The sequence below is a fragment of the Eleutherodactylus coqui genome, chromosome 13 (assembly GCF_035609145.1).
Source record: "Eleutherodactylus coqui strain aEleCoq1 chromosome 13, aEleCoq1.hap1, whole genome shotgun sequence".
Taxonomy (NCBI): Eukaryota; Metazoa; Chordata; class Amphibia; order Anura; family Eleutherodactylidae; genus Eleutherodactylus; species Eleutherodactylus coqui.
This window is the reverse complement of record NC_089849.1, coordinates 109,941,132-109,961,250: the sequence shown is the minus strand read 5'-3', so window position 1 is coordinate 109,961,250 and position 20,119 is coordinate 109,941,132. Positions and strand designations below refer to the sequence as shown.

Below are 20,119 nucleotides of genomic sequence, written 5' to 3'. Positions count from 1 at the left end.
CTCTAGCAACACACATTTTTTTTCCTTGCAATGTAGCCGCCTACAAAACATGGCTAATGTGAAGGAACCCGTAGGAAAGCATGGGCTTCACATACATGTAATTTGTAGCGCTGTCGTATTGCGAGAAAATCGTGCGAAACCGGCCTAAGGAACTACGGTGTTGTACTGTTGCAAAGTGATTGGACATAATTCCCCAAATCCCTCACCTCTCCGGTCAGCAGGTAGATGATCTCCAGAGTGAGGTTCAGGATGCTATCGGCCAGCCCCTTTCTGCTTATCTCCATTCTTGATGGTTTTGGAGAAGCTACAAGTGAGACTTCATCACATAAATATATGGTCTGCAAAGGAGAAGGTTAATACTTTTACTAATTGGTCGCTGTAAAGCAATATGAAAGCTCGTTGTCACAGATCCATCCCGCATTGCTGGAATTCATACTCCCAATACTATGATTATTGACTTGGGATTGGGTTCTATCTGCAGCGTTAATGTAGAACCCACTTACATCAGGCATATTGAGGAAAAAAATGGAAAATTCCTGACTGTATATTCACTTATTCTTGATGTTTCTTGCATTTTATGCTGCTTGATTAATAGTCGCCTGGTTCACTGCCAGTAGAGGCCTGTACTGTATGACGCCTTCCTGATCACTGGAGGCTCTTGGAGTAACCTGAGGTTTCCAGGTACAATAACCTGGTCCTGACCCCAAGCATTAGGCCCAATGCCCACGTGCCGATTTTAATTATAAGACCTGCAGCTCTAGCTGCCCATAGGCATGCATTAGCATCCGCACGGCAAGTAAAAGCATGCGGATGGGATTTTTTTCCCTTCGTGCGGGTCGCATGCAGAGGAAGAAGTCGCAGCATGCTCCTTTTTCCTGCAGGTCCTGCAGCGACGGCTTCCACTGAAGTGAATGGAAGCCGTCCGATGCGCGGCACACCCGTAGCTGTCACTGTGGAGGTGCCGTGGATCCGCGGGAAAGCAGGGGATTCAGAAATGAAAAAGTGAGCACTGCCCATGTGCCGGGGGCGCGTTGCATCCGCCGTGCCGAAGACAGAAGATCCGTCCGGCTCCGAGGAGATCCACGCAAGAGCCGGAGAGGTAAGCAACATTCTTTTCCTGTCCATGTTAGCGGGGTTCAGCGGCGGTATCCGTGCGTGCCAGTGGACATGAGGCCTTAGTATTGAGCAATCCGATGCAGCCAAACCATTTGAGGACTGCTTGGAAGAAGCCATTGCGTCTCCCGTTCCCGCCATTCCCAGCGGGCGCCATCCATCTACGGATGCCGTACGTGCTGCCGCTGGGCCGCCTGCCCTTTGGGTGATGTTGCATTGTGGAATCTGGGGGCAGGCGTCCGCAGCAAATATCGCCCATAGCATGCAAGAGTGTGCCACGGGGCTCATTCACACGGGTATATGTGTATCTCAGTTGCCTGAATGCGCAGCGCATCTACATGACTAACAGCCATATATATCCTGCGTATTGCGGGTTTACGTGGTATAAAAACATAAAACGCGTTCCCACTGATTTCTATGGGCTGATCGCTGTGTAATAGCGCCAAAATAAGGCAGGCTGCATCATTTTATGCTGGCGTAATAAAGTGTGTAAATATACACAATCATGCCCATTGTTGATGCCACTTCCGGCTCTATTATGTTAGAAGGTCTCTTTATTGATAAACAAAACTAAATGTATTACTGCTAAGCCACCCATGTCCGCCGGTACCTCCGGGGGGCGCAGGAGCTGACCGCCGCTGTGGTGCCTGTCAGAGAGGCGGCTGCGGCTGTCCGGCTCTCCTCGTCTCCCTCACCACCTCCACTACAACTGGGAAAGGGGGGGGGGGAAAGGACCTTCCGTGACGTCATGGCCATGCGACCGGTCATGTGACAGGGAGGAGCCCAGGCAGTGCTGCTGGATGCGCCTGTCTCCAATGAGACCGTGCTGTGGATGCGGCACATACCGTCCTGTCCGGAGTTTGTCATTGGCCTCCTTCACACAAGCGGCTGTTCTGTCTGCTCTCCATCCGTATTACTGGCGGACTCAGAGGTGCGGGTTTTATACACATCCAGGCACAGGGGCGGATTTGCACTGCGGAATCCGGAGCGAACATCCGCCTCTGGCTTCTGCAGCAGATACCGCTTTTCTATGTCCACGAGCGGAAATCAGTTGCGATTTTCTGCTCACGGAGGGAAAATCGCAGCACGCTCTTTTCAGCGCGCACGGCTTACATTGATGTAAATAGAAGCCGTCCGATTTGCGTCATCACAGAATCCACGTCATCACCTAGCGACAGCGCGGCGTCATCTGTACTGCACGTGTGCGTCGGCCAGCACATCCGCATTACAAATAAAGGACACTGTGGACAGGGCGCAGGGTCACCGGGCCGGATTCACTGCGGGATTAATAAATAAAAAGAAGGTGCAGCCGGTCCTATTCGTGACCATATTCACAGTCCAAAAAAGCCCCTAAAGCCCAAGGCCGGCTGCACACGGGCGGATTTGAATCACGGAATCCAGATTCCACAGGAAATGCCGTCCATAGCATACTATGGAAAGATGATTCTTCCTGCACACCAACGGAAACTAATTGCAGTTTCCACTTGCGGAAGGAAAAAAAAATGTTTGCAAAGATGGCTTCTATTGAAGCTGTCCACATTGCGGCCCCCGGATTCCACGGGAAAGAAAAAAATGTTTTGCTGCACATGTCCGGCGGCAAGCCGTGCGGCCCATCCACAGTACAGCGAAGTTGGAAGACGACAGGTCCACGTAGACGCCGACGAGAACGACGACAGGTACGCAGGGACACCCGCCGCGTTTAGAGGGGGATTCCACAGCCAGAATCTGGACCTGCCGTGTGCCTTTGACCTAAGGCTCACTTCACGCGAGCAAGTACCATATGGGGCCGTGATACCGCGCTGGCCAGCGTGCGATGCCCCCGTGGAGGCGACATGTTTCTATCTCAGGTCTGCCTCACGTCACTGCAGGGGAGTAGCAAACCTCCGCCACGTTTTCAATGGGAAACCTTGCAGCACATGGTGCAATGCCGCCGCCACTGCCCCTCGCTCCCCAGTCGACCGAGTGGCACATCGTTCAGTTTTCTGCATACACAAACAGAACGATTCTCGTGCGTTTACACGGGGCGATCGCTCAGATTCCTGTGGGAGCCGGAACGATATAAAAGGGCCGTAAGTCAATAACTCACTTTAAGGATACTGCAGCTGATAAACGCATGTGGTGTAAAGGCCCTTTTACACAGAAGTGAGCATCACTGGATCGCTGAGAGCACGGCTGGCACGGAAGCCGCTGGAGGAAAGTTCTATTCCCCCGCCTCCCTACATGCACTGTAAGCAGCAGATGCTCAGTACTGAACGGCTTGTCATTCTGTTATCAGCTGTTTCTAATGGCTACAATCAGCATGAGTGGCGATTGCAGCTATTAACCCTTCAAATGCCGCCATCAATTCTGACAATGGGATTTAAATACCTCGATTGAACTATGAGGGTCCGGACCCGCTTCCCCTTTGAGATTGCAGGCTACTGCAGCCAGGACAGCCGGGAGCCTTCTGAAAGCTCCAGATCTGCTACCATTGCAGATTGCCATGCCTGACTTAAAAAAAAAAAAAAAAAATCAATTACATTTTTTTTTAAAACTAAATTACTAAACTATTTCTTATTTTATTTTTTTAAAACCCTTTCCCTATATTTATAATTTAAAAAATCTAAATAAAAGGCCAAAAACATTTGGTATCACTGCATCCATAGGAGTGCCATCAAAGTAACGTATTACTTACTCCGCACAGTGAACAACGGCAGAAAAAATATTATATATGTATAATTTTTTTTTTTAGTCATCCCGTCTCCAAGATAAAATTTAATAAGCAGCAATCAAAAAGTCATATCTACTCCAAAATGGCACCAATAGAAATTACAGCATGTCCTGGAAAAAAAAAATATATATTTTTTTTAAAAGTAATCTAGGGAAAAAAAGACCACTATATAAATTTGGTAGTAATTGTACTGACCAGTAGATTACAGTTGTCATTGTTTGCTGTGGTGCGTACGCCGTACTCCACTTGGAATTTTTTTAAACGTTTCTCAGTACATTACATAGTGCCATTGAAAAATATAAAAAATAAATACAAGCTTGAAATATAAACCCTACCCCGAAAATGAGCCCTAGCTGCATAAAAAAAAATACATCGCCTAACAGCCGTTATCTACTCTGCGCACTTCTTCTCTGCAGGTCCACGGCACTTGTCTTCAGGCGACCATTCCTGATCAGGGGTTTGAAAATCCCTGCCTCCAGGAAGCATTGACTCTAGAGATGAGCGAGCGTACTCGGCCACGCCCCTTTTTCGCCCGAGCACCGCGATTTTCGAGTACTTCCGTACTCGGGCGAAAAGATTCGGGGGGCGCCATAGGTGAGTGGGGGGTTGCAGCGGGGAGTGGGGGGGGAGAGGGAGAGAGATGGCTCCCCCCTGTTCCCCGCTGCTACCCCCCGCTCCACCACGCCCCCCGGCACCCCCCGAATCTTTTCACCCGAGTACGGAAGTACTCGAAAATCGCGGTGCTCGATCGAGTAATTACTCGAAACGAGTAGGTTCGCTCATCTCTAATTGACTCATTGATTAGCTGAGCTGCGGCGCTCGGTGAACCAATCACAGCTATTCATTGAATGGTTGTGGTTGTGATTGGTTCATCAAGCGCTGGCTCCGATTGGCTCAGCAGCGGCGCTCGAGAACCAATCACAGCCAGCGCTTCCTGGAGGTGGGGATTTTGAACCTCTAATCCAGGAAGTGCTGCTAGAAGACTTGAAACAAGAGCCAGGGACCTGTGAGGAGAAGTGTGGTGACCTGACAGCGTCTGTTAGGTGATGTATTTTTATGCAGCCAGGGATTATTTTAGGGCTTTTACAGCAGGACTTTGCGGGAATATTTAGCAACCTATTTTTTTTCCTTGCAATGTAGCAGGCTACAAAACATGGCTAATGTGAAGGAACCCATTGGAAAGTATGGGCTTCACATACATGCAATTTGTAGCGCTGTCGCATCGCAAGAAAATCACGCAATTTTGTCACCTGTGTGAAACCGGCCTAATGGATGTTGTTTAATACCCCCATTTACTGACATTGTACCGTGCTCAGTTGTCCAGTTTTTATGTGGATAAATACCGTATATACCGGCGTATAAGACGACTTTTGAACCCCGAAAAATCTGCTCTGCAGTCGGGGGTCGTCTTATGCGCCGGTAATACAAAAAAAAAAAAAGTGTAAAAAAAAAAAATTCATTACTCACCTCCCCCGGCGTTCTGTCGCGCTCCGGCAGGCTGTCGCTCGCTCCTCGTCCCCGGCGCAGCATAGCTTTCTGAATGCGGGGCTTGAAATCCCCGCTTCCAGAAAGCTAATACACACGCCGGCAGCCATGACAGCATTGAATGGCTGTGATTGGCTGAATCACACCCATTCAATGATGTCATTGAATAGTGTGATTGGCTGAAGCCACGTGTGCTTTAGCCAATCACAGCCATTCAATGATGTCATGGCTGCCGGCGTGTGTATTAGCTTTCTGGAAGCGGGGATTTCAAGCCCCGCATTCAGAAAGCTATGCTGCGCCGGGGACGAGGAGCGAGCGACAGCCTGCCGGAGCGAGCGACAGCCTGCCGGAGCGCGACAGAACGCCGTGGGAGGTGAGTAATGAATTTTTTTTTTTTTCTCCACTGAATACCGGCGTATAAGGTGACAGTTGGGGGGTCGTCTTATACGCCCCGTCGCCTTATACGCCGGTATATACGGTACCGTAACTAGTACGTGTTGTGTGAAACCAGCCTTACAGACAAACACAATCTAACTCAACTACTGACAAACAGCTCTATCATTTATGTCTTTTATTGAGCACATTGCTGAAAAAAAATGAACCTGTGTGTTAAAGCCTTCTCCACAACTTAAAGGGGTATTTTGCGACTTCACTTTTTTTTCTATTGATGACCAACAGGTCATCAGTAGATGATCGGCCGGGGGTCATCACTCAGAGTGACAATCAGCTGATTCACAGAAAGCGCTGAACATAGGGCAGTGCCCCGGGTTGGTATTGCAGACGCTATTCCACTTGAAAAATTGATTAGTGTGAGCCATGCCTCAAAGCAACCAACTTTCAGAAGAAAATTTACAGAGGAGTGAAGCTGGAAGAGGCTACAAAAGCATTGCTAAAGTCCTGGCTGTATATCATTCCACAATTAGAGAAATTATCTACAAATGGAGAAAATTCAGGAGTGCTGTGTTCTCCCTAGGAGTGTGGATCCTGTTAAGATGACCTAAAGGAGCACAGTGTGTAGTTCTGAAGGAGATGAGAAACAATCCAAGGGTAACAGCAAAAGACCGACAGAAGACTCTACAAACTGCACAAACCCCTGTTTATGTATCAACTATTAGAACAATGCTGAACATGGAAGAACACCATGAAGGAAGCTGCTGCAGCCAAGCTCAAGTTTGTCCGAGACCTCCTGGATGTGCCACAACTCTTTTGGTAAAATGTTCTAAAGTGGAACATTTGTAAGGAAGAATGGTCTAAAATCCCTCTTTAACATTGTGAAAATCTTGTTTTCAGCTACAGGTAAGGTATGAAGGAGATCTTTGCTGGTGGAAGAAGAGACATACGGGTCTGAAGTAGCATACAGATTTCTGGCTATTACAGTGCATGTTGTCAGTGCTAGCCAAGGACATCATTGGAATGCGAGCTCGTGAGTATATATGCAAGATGCATGATAACCATCCAGCCACATGGTCTCCATCTATATGCAAGTACAGATATGAAACAAGTTTTAGCAGTATTGTAACACACTTCTGACTTCATGCTGACTGCCTGGGTGGAAAAATGTAATTTTGCCCTCAAATTTGGACACTTGGCAGCTACCTTCATAGGGCAGGCCTTTGCTTCCTCAGTGGCAATAACACAGGATAAATAAATGGGACTTAAAAGAATAATCCTAGTCAACAGGATAGGGGATAACTTGCTGATCTTTGGGGGCCTGACCGCTGGAAACTACATTGATCCCACGATTTTGTTCCAGACATGTCCCATATTTCTTGCAGCGGAGGCCTCTGCTCCATCCACTTCAGTGGGAACTCTGTAGACTGCCGAGTGCTTGAACTCTACTAGCTTAACAGTTCCACTTAAGTGGAGGGGAGGTGCGCATCCACTGCTGCCAGAATGTTGGGACATGCTGAGAACAAAATGTCATGACTGGTGGGGTTCTAAGCGATCACACCCCCACCAATCAGTAAGTTATTTCCTATCCACAAGATATCGTGCCGAGATGGGACAACCCTTTTAATGAGTTAGCAGAGTGTGGGGAAACGGTGTGCTTGCTTCAATGAAGATTTGATCTGCACTTACACACATTACAAGTAAGCTTCAAATTCTCTATTCAGGGTACGTTTCCTGATGGTCAACCAAATCAGATTCCTGGACAACACATTTATTAAACTCTAAAACAGCTTTTCCCCTGTGTGAGACTTGAGGTGTCCAATAAGACCTGCTTTCTGGGTGAAACCTTTCCCACATTCTGAACATGAAAATGGTTTCTCCAGTTTGTGTATTCTTTGGTGTCGAACAAGATAAGATTTCTGGGTGAAACAGTTTCCACATTCCGAACATGAAAACTGCTTCTCACCTGTGTGAATTCTTTGATGCTGAACCAAGCCAGATTTTTTGGTAAAACATTTTCCACATTCGCGACATAAAAATGGTCTCTCCCCTGTGTGAATTCTCTGATGGTCAACAAGATCCGACTTCTGAGTGAAACGTTTCTCACATTCTGAACATGAAAAATGCTTGTGCCCTGTATGAATCTTCTGGTGTCTAACAAGAATTGATCTCTGAGTATAACAATTCCCACAATCAGAACATGAAAATGGCTTCTCACCCGTGTGAATTTTTTGATGGTGAGCTAGTCTTGTTTTCCTGTTAAAGCATTTCCCACATTCTGAACATGAAAATGGCTTCTCTCCTGTATGAATTATCTGATGCTGAACAAGAATTGATTTCTGGCTAAAACATTTCCCACATGAAAATGGCTTCTCCCCTGTGTGAATTCGCTGATGTCCCATAAGATTTGTTTTGTTGGCAAAATGTTTTCCACAATCTAAACATGAAAACGGCTTCTCCCCGGTATGGAGCCTATGATGCTTAGCAACATCTGCTTTCTTTGCAAAACATTTCCCGCATTCAGAACATGAAAATGGCTTCTCTCCTGTGTGAATTTTCTGATGTTTAACAAGGTTTGATTTGTTAGCAAGACATTTTCCACATTCCTGACAGGAAAATGGCCTCTCTCCTTTATGTATTCTCTGATGATGAAAAAGATTGGATTTACGAGTAAAACTTTTCCCACACAGTGCACATGAAAACTTCTTTAAAAACTTATGACTCTTCACATGATTAGGACTGGCTTCGTGAATAAGACATTTCCTACATTCAGAAGACTGAAGTTCCTCATTCTCAGTGGGCATCCTCTGCTGAATAAGAATAAGTGATTCCTTTGTACAACTTTTCTCCAAGTATGATCTAGGCATTAATTCACACCTCAGGTGTTCTGTAATTACATCGCATCTAAGAGGAAAAGTTTGCTCTTGGTTAGACGGAGGAGATGACAGATTTTGGCAGTCGTGTCCCGGATAAAACATTTGTGCAATGGTCCTTTCTTCTGGAGAATCCTGTGTGATATTAATTGCTTCTACTTCACAATCTGAAAGTATGGAAAGATTCCTCTTCAAGTCCTTGCTGTAACCATCTGCTAAAAAGAAATTAAGGTTTTAGTTTGTGTTCCAAAAATGAAAATAAAAACCAAAAAAACTTGTATATCTACATAAAGATTTCTGTAACAATATTAAATACTATTAAGCCGCCTGCAGACGACCGGGTCAGATCCTGCTGCGAGAATTCTCGCAGTGGGATGAGGACCTGTTCCCCTGCATAGCCATGCTGCTCACCCGCTGCCGACGTCTTCTCTCTGCACTATGTGCCGGCGCATGTGCAGAGCGGAGCCGGCCTGTCACCACTGACCTTTCTATGCAGCCTCTGCGAGACCCGCACAGAAATAGAACATGCTGCGATTTGTTTTCCACGCATGTTTTGACGTGGACAAATTGCGTCCGTCTGCATAGGATTGCATTATCTCATGCAATCCCATGCAAGCGGGCACGAGTGGAAATTCTGCGGAATTTCTGCCCGTGTGCAGGGGGCCTTACTAAAGAAGACACCCAGACAAAAGTAACTTTAAAAAAAAAACTAAAAAATTATTCTCTTTTGGGTCAAAGAGGGGTGGAATCATGTGTATTTTTTCTACTAATTAAAATCTAATCACCTATTGTCAATGGTAAAATGTTATTTTAATCCTGCTTTCGATGACAATTAGATGGCTACTATAGAGCTGTCAGCAAACTGAGAGGCTCAGTGATCCCTGTAAAAGAAAAGCTTTCACAACTTCTTTATATAGATAGCAACATAAAAAGCCATGTTTTTCTAAATGCATTTAACACAGAGACAATGCAAACAGTATTTGTTTTCCTGCAAGACAAGCCCTTTAATATTTTAGTTTATGCAACCAGAACGCAGCAGAGAAGTTACAGGCCAATGTCTGGAGCCAAACTTAAGAGATTCTGACGATGTCCCCCTTTTGATTCTTGTGAATTGCTGCAGTGTCATGGAGATCTTGTGTGGCTCCGAATCACCACATCAATATTTAAAAGAGACACTGTTACTTTTTTTTTTTTTACACCCCTCTCTGAGGGAAGCATAAGGTAGTGCCAGTCACACTGATTGAAGTAATATGTCTGCTGTGTTGATCTGTGCAGTAGTTTTGGAGAAACTTGCCTTTTATCAGTAGCAGCACATGCATAGAGGACTACTTAAAGTAGTCCTGGATATTTATAAGTTGCAGGCTAGCTCCACCCACCACACCCTCCAGCCACTGATTAACAGCTGTCTACCTATTACTGTGCATAGAGAGAGCTTTCAATCATTGGCTGGAGGACAGGATGTGTGTGGCTAGCCTGCAGCTCCTGAATATGCAGGACTATTTCTGTGCCTAGCTGCTACTAATTAAATGCAATTTTCTCTAAAACTGCTTCACAGATCCACACAGTAGACATATCACTATATATACACCAACCTTTGTGTATATACTGTTTGTACCACTAATAAATTTTTTGGATGAAGATCACCTGTCATCACCTTCCTCCGTTAATGTTTGCCTGACCTGCATTTGAAGGGGGGAGTTGGCTACTGTCCAAATCCCCGTCCCCAGTGAAGCAAGTGCTTTCCTATATATCGTCATTTATCAGAAGTAGTGCAAGGATTTTTTTTTTGTCTTATTGACCACTTTTCTAGTGCACTGCTGGGAATTGTGTTACTCCAGAACGAATGCATAAAATTCCAGCACTTCCTTAAAAATGTAACTTCTATTTCTTAATCCATAAGATCATTTTCCATAGCGTTTCTAGCATCACTGCTCTTAGTCATGGTATACCAAGCATGGAAACGTTTTTTATGCATTAAGTAATAAAAGTTACATTTTTAAGGAAGTACTGGAATTTTATGCAATCATTAGTTTCCATAGACTGCGTTTGTCTAGAATTGTGACATGGATAACAATCAGACCCCATTTTACTAGTAATCGATGTAAAGATTTTATACAGGTTATGGCTTTCCCTAAATAGTCGGACTGACAACCCCTGGATAACCTACCATGTGCATTCAAATATGTATCTTTACACTGTGATTTGCTCCACAGAATCCTCCAATTGGCAATCGTTAGGAGTTTTCTGAATGTTCTATGTGCTTACATTACCTAATCTACTTCAATTCATTGGAAGATGTCTCAGCTACGCTTCTGAAATAGCATTTCATGTGATAATGTTGTATTTAGAGGTTATTACTCACCTGGGCTGATATCTACAGGAATTCTCTGATGACTCACTTCACATCTCCCTTCTCATCCCCCAATTTCAGCTTTAATAGCAATCAAATCTTCGCCCTGTTTCATTATATGGAGCATATAAAAGTACAATTCAACAGAACTTTGTAGAAGTCCAGTAGAGCATTTCAAGAATCGAGAAATGTTTTTGGTTCAAAATATTTTTATTCACAAATTTTCAGAACACAGAATTTGTGTGCATGAACTTGGATCAATGCTTATCAATATATTTAAACTCTAGGATCTCATTGACGGCCTCCAACGACTATACCGTGAGATAAAATGCAAAAAATAGAAAACAGAAAAAGAAATGAGACAGATAAAACATGAAAAACAAAACAAACAAAAAAAAACACAGGTCAGGTAGTAAGGCCTTTAGACCACTAGACAAAGACATAACTGGAGAACACAGGGACAAGGGATGGAAAAAAAGGGGAGGGTGAGAGGGTGAAAGACAGGCAAGCCCCAATACAAAGACCAATCTATTCAAGCCTTTTATAGGGTTACCCGGGCCGCATCTCAAAGTTGGCCAGACTCTATCCATCTCTTGAATCTTTCCGAAGACCGAAAGGAGATCCAAACTTGCCAAGTATTATAGAACTCCTCATGAGTATCATTCTCTCCCTTTCTTAGTTCATCAAAGCGCATAAGTTCGTTAAGCTCCTCTGCCCACATCGCTCTTGATGGAGGAGTTGTGGACTTCCAGAGTCTAGGGATAATTCTCCTAATAGCGAAGAATCTCAAAATACCTTTTTTATATTTTTTTGACTGGGCCCAGGAGGATTGAGAGCAGAGCCATCTCCACCGTTAGTTTCACATGTGTCAATGATGTCTAGCATCATTTTGTATAAAATTTAAATCATATGCCTCTGTGAGGTTGCAGACGTGCAAATTTTCTCAAATGGTGTGAGAGGACTAGTAAGATTCCCCCGAGGGACCAGAGACCCCACAAAACCTCTTAGTTGGAAGTATTGCAGCCATGAACCGAGGCGTGATCCACTCTCTCCTATGATATCCAGCGACCCCAGGCCCAAGCTTGACACTACATCCCATGCTCTTGGTAAAGGAGAGGAAGGCAATCCCAGTATAGGGGAACCCCTTAACGACGCCTCAAACTGCGGGTAAGAGACCAGGGGAGTAAGGGGCCCTGGTACCGACTACAGGCCAATGGCCAGCGCAAACTCCGCCCAGGTCCCAAGCAGTTGGCCCATAAATGGAGAGATATTAGGAATTGAACTTATGTGTCTAGGTGGGATCCAGGCTGCACCCCATAAAGTTCCCGGGACTAAAATGTGCTCTCATAATTTGGCGCTCTCACTTTTTAGTAGGTCCAATATACAGTTAGTGAGGCTGGCTTTGTAGTATAGGGCAAAGTTGGGCAATCCCAAGCCTCCCCTCTCCTTACTCCTTGTAAGAAGTTAGAGACTCATACGTGAAGAACCTAGAAATGTTTTTAACTGTTAACCCCCAAAGACAACGACAAATTAGATATCAGAAGTATTTATTTGCATAAACTTGATCCAGAGTTATTGAAAGAGCTCCTCTATTGAGCATATAACATATTTGGTTACAACTCAGATACCTGATGATCCTGTGAGACATTCTGATCTTCCTCAGGACTGAGACATCTGTCTGGTGGATTTCTCTTACTGGATTCCTCTGTAAGACACGCAAGCAGTGATATAACACACGGTGACTAAGAATGAGATGATTGGGTCACAGTTGCCAACCTATCCAAAAATTACAGACTAATATTTTTATGAACATATTAGAAAACTATAAGGGCGCCTGCACACGAGCGAAAAATTCCGCAGCGGGATTTTCTGTGGAATTTCCGCCCCTGGAAGCTGCCATAGGATTGCGTTAACAAACGCAATCCTATGCAGACGGCCGCGATTTGGCCGCGTGAAATCTTGCGTGCATACTCCATTTCTGTGCGGGGCTTGCAGAAACGTCACTCACCGGCCGCCGGCCCCACTCTGCGCATGCGCCAGCTGCCCGGCAGCCGCCACATGAAAGAGCCGGGGCTGCGGGAGAGGTGAGTGCCCGCGCTGCTCTCTGCAGACGCTCGGGTCAGGTCCCGCTGTGGCCGTCTGCAGGCAGCCTAATGCATGATGAAGATCACAAGTGACATATGTTTATAAGTCAGATACCGATATCAACTCATTACCAGCATTTACTGTAAAAATTGTGATAGTCATAATAAGCTGCTCAAAATAACACTGTTTTTTTTTCCTTGGACACTAGAAGAAAAAAAATTTTCAGACTGTCTAGGAATTTCTGGACAGCTGGCAACCCTAGATGGCATGTGTAAAATTGCGTATATACGATGGTGTATATAGGTGGTGCAGAGTGTTAAGGCAGCAGATATGTAATCTTAAGCTCGCGCTCAAAACCTGAAGGTTGCAGATCGGCTCAGGTACACGGCTCAAGGGTGACGCAGCCTTCCATCCTTCCGAGGTCGGTAAAATGAGTACCCAGCTTGGGGGGGGGGGGGGGGGGGGGAAAGATGACTGGGAAAGGCAATGGTAAAACAGTCTGTCAAGAAAACGTCACCCTAGGAGTCAGTCATGACTCGATGCTTGCACCAGGGTACTTTAGCTTTACCATATAGGTGTACCAGAAAACCGCTCTACTCCAGATTCAATGACATTGTGCCCTTACCCGGTGATGTGAGGGGCTGGTGGTCCAGCATGATAATGTCCTTATAGAGTTCCTTGTGTTCTTCTAAATACTCCCACTCCTCCATGGAGAAATGGACAGTGACATCCTGACACCTTATAGGAACCTGAGGTGCAAAATGATAGTCATCATCCAGACATATTTATCACAGACAGAATTCTGGTGTTCAAACGTTGCCATTTTGGTGCACATTCCAAACGGACTTTTTAAGGCAGGTATGATGCACCTCGCAACGTTTTCAAAAAGTGTGTGAAGCCAGATTTAGAGGCTGATAGGGTCTCATCATATTTACTATAATCTACTCCAGAAACTGGCATAGATTATAGCAAAAACCCTTCTCCACGTTCTAGCTGAGCGAGGTTTTCATCTGACTCAAGTAGGTGCAGCCAGTTGGAACAAATATATCAAGAAGCTCCCAATTCTTCATATGTTTGTTGCTCGTAGCCGGGTGCTGCCCTTACTAAGGCCGGCATGTGAAACACCAGTCTAAGTAAATAACCCCCATTATCCCATGTGTTACTGTTTAATCTCCCAGCAGGACTCACCTCTCCAGTCAGCAGCTCAATGATCCTGTTGGTGAGATCCAGGATCTTCTCATCATTGTTTCTCTCAATTATCAGTAAATTAGATGGAAACTCTGTGGAGGGGGCTCTCACTCCGTACTACTGACCCATAGGGGGGGCTGTTGGAGGTCATACACTCCCCAGTTGCCTTCTTTCTTGCTGCGTAATCCTATATGTACAGAGTCAATGATACCCCTATCAGGAAACTACATTTTCCCAGTTCACAAATCTGTTATAATGTCCTGCATTATCTATACATGTACGTATTTCCAGAATCCCTCACCTCTCCAGTCATTTTGCTAAAGGGATAAGAGTGAGGTCATATAAGATAATTCCCACCTCTCCAGTCAGGAGGTAGATGATCTCCAAAGCCAGTTTTAAGATTCTCTCGGTCATGTCTTTCTGGCATCTGTCCATCCCCGATAGGTTGGTCATGAAGACGACCATGGTCTTTGTAGCAGAAAATATAGAGCGACTTCAGCAGGGAAGATCATGTACTGGAAAAAAATATAATTATCTAATATAAATTAATGCTTTTTACTAATTAGTTAGTTCTTAACCTTTTTTGTTATTTGAACTACTTTTGCCAGCTGGGTAAGCGGAATGTTGACCTCTGAAAACTTTATGTAAAGCTATAATGTGCTAAACAAAAGTTGAGCGACTTTGTAAATATATAGCATTAATTACAGCCTAAGGGCTTTTTCAGACAGGCGTATATCGGTCGGGTTTTCACTGCAAGGGGAGAAATCGGGACGGGAGCAGTGAACGGAGCTCCCACTCCCTCGCCACTGTTTGTAGCGAGAGGGGGCAGGAGCTCAGTGCACTGCTCCCGGCCCGCCTCCTCCCATTGCAGAGAGGGGCAGTGTATATCAGCCGGGCGTGAATAAGCCCTAAATTATACTCCAGAGCTGCACTCTTTACAGTAATCTCTCCACCTGCAGAGTATCTTAACAGTTTCCGTACCTCTTATTTATTATAACGTGTGCGGCTGATTCTGTTTTCTGATTATACACATCAAATTTCTACTGGTTGATTTAGATACTGTCAGGGAACCAAGTGGCACAAGGCTACCTACACACGGGCTTCCATAAAACGCCTCCCATAACTTCTGTGAAGCAGCGATCCTCTGGTGCGGCTTTCAGGCATGTTAAAGGATCGGCAGGTGTTTTTCAATAGGAAACCTTGCATCACACTGGTGGGCATGTCACACGGCGTGCGATGACTTTTACTGTCCCATTGAACACAACAAGCAATGTGTTCCTCGGAACTCGAAAAGATAGGACAAGTCCCAATTTTTTTCCTCACCACGGTGGGGTGAGGGAAATCATCGCTCATGTATATGACTCCTTTTGAAAGAATGGGGTTCATATTTGCGCGAGTTTTGTGCCTCTCACAACACACCAAACTTGTGTACGATTCTCGGCCACGTGAAAGCAAAGAGACTGCTTTCTCATCTGTGTTGGGGGTTCTCTTTTCCTGCTCCATTCAGGGATCAGGAAAGGGGAATCCCCTGGCCGTACAGAATCCGTCTTATGCTGAATGGATCCCACTGACTATAACAGGGTGCATTCGGTTTCCGCTCAGCTGCCAAAAGAAAAAGTGCTCCAAACAGAGCTTTCTCTTCTGGTATTTTGTGTCGGAGGTTCCTGTGTAGATGTGAAACCACCCTTTTAGATCCCTGTTTTACCCAGATTAATAACATCTGAACATAAAACAGTCTCTCTCCTACACCCCCAACCAAAAGTTGGAGTCGTAGACATTGACTAAAGTATGGTCCAGCCAGCAGCATGAATGGTCTCTTTGGAGTCATAGATACGTAAAAAAGGCAGAACTTTTATGTATTGTGGCCTACAGTTATACTAATGTCCTAAAAATACCAACAATGCAATGTAGGTCAATCCCCATCTGCTAGCTGACTGCTGGTCAATGGCTAGTAGATTGCTTAGATCAGCAGCCATTCCGCCTTAAAAATGACTTTACTTTGTAATCCAGCGGCCGTAGCGGTGTGGCAGCGCGATGTCAGGACCGTAACACTATTCTGCTCATTTATAGACACGGCACACATCCGATGACTATTAAGTGGACTTAGAAGAGGCAGAGGTTCCCAGGATGCATCTGTGAGGCACTGTATTACTGTCACTATTACGCAGGAAGCACTCTGTGGAGCAGCACTATCAGGATGGTTTCACCTAAATCCCTATTATGCGGTTAGTTCAGGTTAATCAGGTCATGCCGATATTTGTGTCCATAATATGAAAGAAAAATGTGCCTGTATTACACTCGTGTGAAACTGCTCTATTATAGGAGACAGCTTTAGGGCTCATGCCCACGACCGTGTTTTCGACACGTATCACACGTGTGCTGCCCTCATGCACGATACGCAGTGAATGGAGGCAATGAAAGTCAATGGACTGTCATTGGTCTGTGCACACCGGCGTGTGGACACTGCGTATTGATACGCAAGAAAAATATACATACGGCCGCGGACATGATCCCTTAGCTGTCGCAAACAAGCAGCTGTAATGCGGGCACATTTTTGGGTGTCTGTACTAAGTGCACAATATCCAAACCTCATGCGGTTCTACAGAAATAACTTCATTGATCATCAAGTTCTAGAACGTTCTTGGTTCAGTTCACTTGTGTGAGCTCCTGTTAGGGTGATTTCACACGGGCGAGAAAAATCGCGCGATTTTGCCTGATGCAAGAGTCAGAAAAAAAAGTTGATTATAAAAACCAATGATTTACAATGGTTTTCCTCCCATATGCGGTTTTCACTGATGCAAAGTTGAGAAACAAAAAAAAACAAAAATCACAGCAAGCTCTCTTTCAGCAATGTGCAATTTTTTAAAATCTCCCATGATTCGTTATGGAGCCTCCTTTGTATCGCATCGCAACAAACTTGCGTTGCGATTTTAACATTAGAAAGTCCTCTTGACTCTTGCAATAAAAAATTGCGTGTTTTTATCGCGGGCAGCAGCGATGCGATGTGAGATTATTCTATAAAAAAAAGTATTGCTGATGCCCAAAAAGAGCAGGAACAAGGACGCGATTTTCTCCTGGCAAAATCGCGATCGCCCGTGTGAAACTAGCAGCTGGGTTCACACTGGGCGTATTCCCGCCGGAAATCCCGCGGTTTGGCCGCAGCAAAACCCGCAAGATTTCCGCCGGGAGAACCACGGAAAAACCTGCGGCGGCTTTGAAGCGGCACGGCCGCTCGCTTTTCCGTTGCGGCCGGCGCTCCCAAAAGTAAACAATAAATAGACGTGCTGCGTCTTTTGAAACCGCGGCTGCCGCGGCCGCAGCCGCGGTTTCAGCCGGACTTACCGCAGCGGATTGGCCGTCCCGTGTGGACGAGATTTCTGAGAAATCTCGTCCACATGGCTGGCTAATCCCAAGATTAGCGGCCGCGGGCGGATTTGCCGCGGCAAATCCGCCCTGTGTGAACCCAGGCTTACTGTTGTAGTTCAGATAATAAAATCCACCTACATTGCGCCATCTTGTACTGCGGCCTGTGAGGACTATAAAGGGGTTGGCCACACGCCCAAGATTCTGCAAATGCCGGCAAGAATTTACCAGACATGTCTGTGGGGCACACCGCTGATGCACCTGCTGCCTGACAAGATGGACAGGCTAACAAAAGGCCGGTGGGGACGCAATAAATAAGTTATTACAGCTTAATGCAGCTCTAACGATTCAATACTTTATTGTTGGTATCAGCATCAAAAATACGCGCGTGTGTGTATATGAACAGCGCACGGGAGGTGTAACAGCCGACACCCCGAATGTGTGGGTTAATCGGGTACAAAACTGTATATTATACAGGGGGAATGTACATGGGGGGGCTCTAGATTACCATATATACTCGAGTATAAGCCGAGTTTGTCAGCACATTTTTTTGTGCTGAAAAGGGACCCCTCGGCTTATACTTGAGTGAGGTAAAAAAAACAAAAGCGCAATACTCACCTCCCAGCCGGTGTCTGTGTCCCTGGTGGTGCGGCAAGCTGCTTGCGAATTCTACCCGCTGTCATTTCCCTGCTCAGCTTTGAATTCTCCCACCATCAGAGCTGTGATTGGATCAAGCACCAGCAAATCACAGCCGGCGCTCGGTCATACACAGCCATTCAGTGAATGACATTCCTGAATGGCTGTGATTGGTTTATCAAGCGCTGGCTGTGATTGGCTGGCGTTCGATCCAATCACAGCACTTATTTATAACAGCGCTGACGGCGGGGGAATTGAAAACCGAGTAGAGAGATGACAGCGGGGAGAATTCTCAAGCTGCTTGCTGCACCACCAGGGAGTCCATCGCGTCGGGGACACAGACGCCGTCTGTGAGGGGAGTACGGCTGCACTTGCAATATTTACAGGCATGAAAAGTGCATATTATTCCAATAGAGAAGACAATTGCGTGAAACCCGCATTTACATGCAAGTGTGATTTATTTTTTTTGCTTCCATAAGTAATTACGGGTGTTTCTTGAACATAATTGTCCTAAAATTGGAAATGCTGCAATTTTTCCAACTCGCAACACTGCGTAAATAATGGTTCTTTTCCAGTGCGATTTCTGTGCCTCTTGCAGCACATAGAAATCACTCGAGGGGGAAAAAAAACAAACCGCCTATATAAATCCACCCTCAGGCTTTATTCACACGAGCGTATAAATGCGGTTTCACGGCCAGCCAGTATACGTGACCATCTGAGGCAATAAATTTCAATGCGATCGTTCACATGGGTGAATTTCAGGCGCCTAAAAACATTGCAACGTAAAAAGTTGAGTTTAGGGTTCAATGCTGTGAAAAGCTTACAGGTGCCTCTATTCAGGTATATGAAGTCATTCCGAGGATTTATGCAGAGCGAGGGATTTCCGGGCTGCAGTGTATTTTTTCGCTAATATGTCGCACCCAGACAGGTGAATGGACGAGAAAACAGTAATTAAGCTCGGGACTTGATCGCGGGAAAATTGTCCATTCATGCACAATTATGGAGCGGACATGTGAACATAAAACCGCATAAGCTCGTGTGAAGGAGCCCTCAAGCTGTATCCACAAGGGCGAATTGCAGTATGGACAGAACTCACACGTGAAAATTGCAGCATGTCCTATTTTTAGGGCGATGTCACCCATTATTTTCTATGGGAATAAAAAAAAAAAAAAAAAACCTGCAGGCCGATTTTTTTTATATTAAAAACAACTATCGCACTGCAATCACGGGTACAATTGTTCGTTTATGAGTGCGTGGCCTAAGGTGCGTTCACACAAGCGGGTTTCATGCGATTTCTGTCCGGATGCGATATGAATGGAGTTTCTGCGTGCAAAGAAGCTGCTGATCACTAACTGGTTAATCAAACAGGCGATTCTTCTCCTGATCCCGCGGTTCCAGATAGAAGGGTCCCGGCTTGTCCTGTTTTTGGCCGATTCTCGATTAAAAATCACCCATTAATACCTGCGTGAACGAACAGCTTCTGACGCACATGCCGATGCGATTTGCATGCGAGTGAGTTGCACTTTTAACCATCGGAAGCACTCGCCATTTTTTACGCACGCGTGAAAACTGCATGTAAATAGCGGAGACATGTTTTTTTAAGCATCAAGACGCTAAAGTAGCGTGCAGCAAGTCAGCCCTCCAGCACACGTCCGCAGATTACATAGGGGCAGCTCTGCAGATGTAGATTATACAGGGTGATAGTCATGGAGGTGGTATATTAATTTTTGTCCATAGGGGGCGGTATAACGGGTATATTATTACAGCTCCAGAGGATACATTCCAATATACACAGGAGACTCCGAGCACAACTACACTAACTACACACACACTGAGCAGCCACCGACTCACCCCGGAAGTGATCCTCCTCCCTATACGTCACTTCCGCTCTGTGCGTTGCAGAAGGCATATTTGTCCTTTCTGCTT

The 20,119-nt window shown here is 45.5% G+C and overlaps 2 pseudogenes; both read right to left on the bottom strand.

Moving 5' to 3' along the window:
• Positions 1 to 1,830, bottom strand: part of LOC136587430 (zinc finger protein 850-like) — a 74,335-nt pseudogene extending 72,505 nt beyond the window's left edge.
• A 4,034-nt stretch (positions 1,831 to 5,864) lies between these two features.
• Positions 5,865 to 20,082, bottom strand: LOC136587429 (zinc finger protein 345-like; annotated as a pseudogene).
• Positions 20,083 to 20,119: the final 37 nt, after the last annotated feature.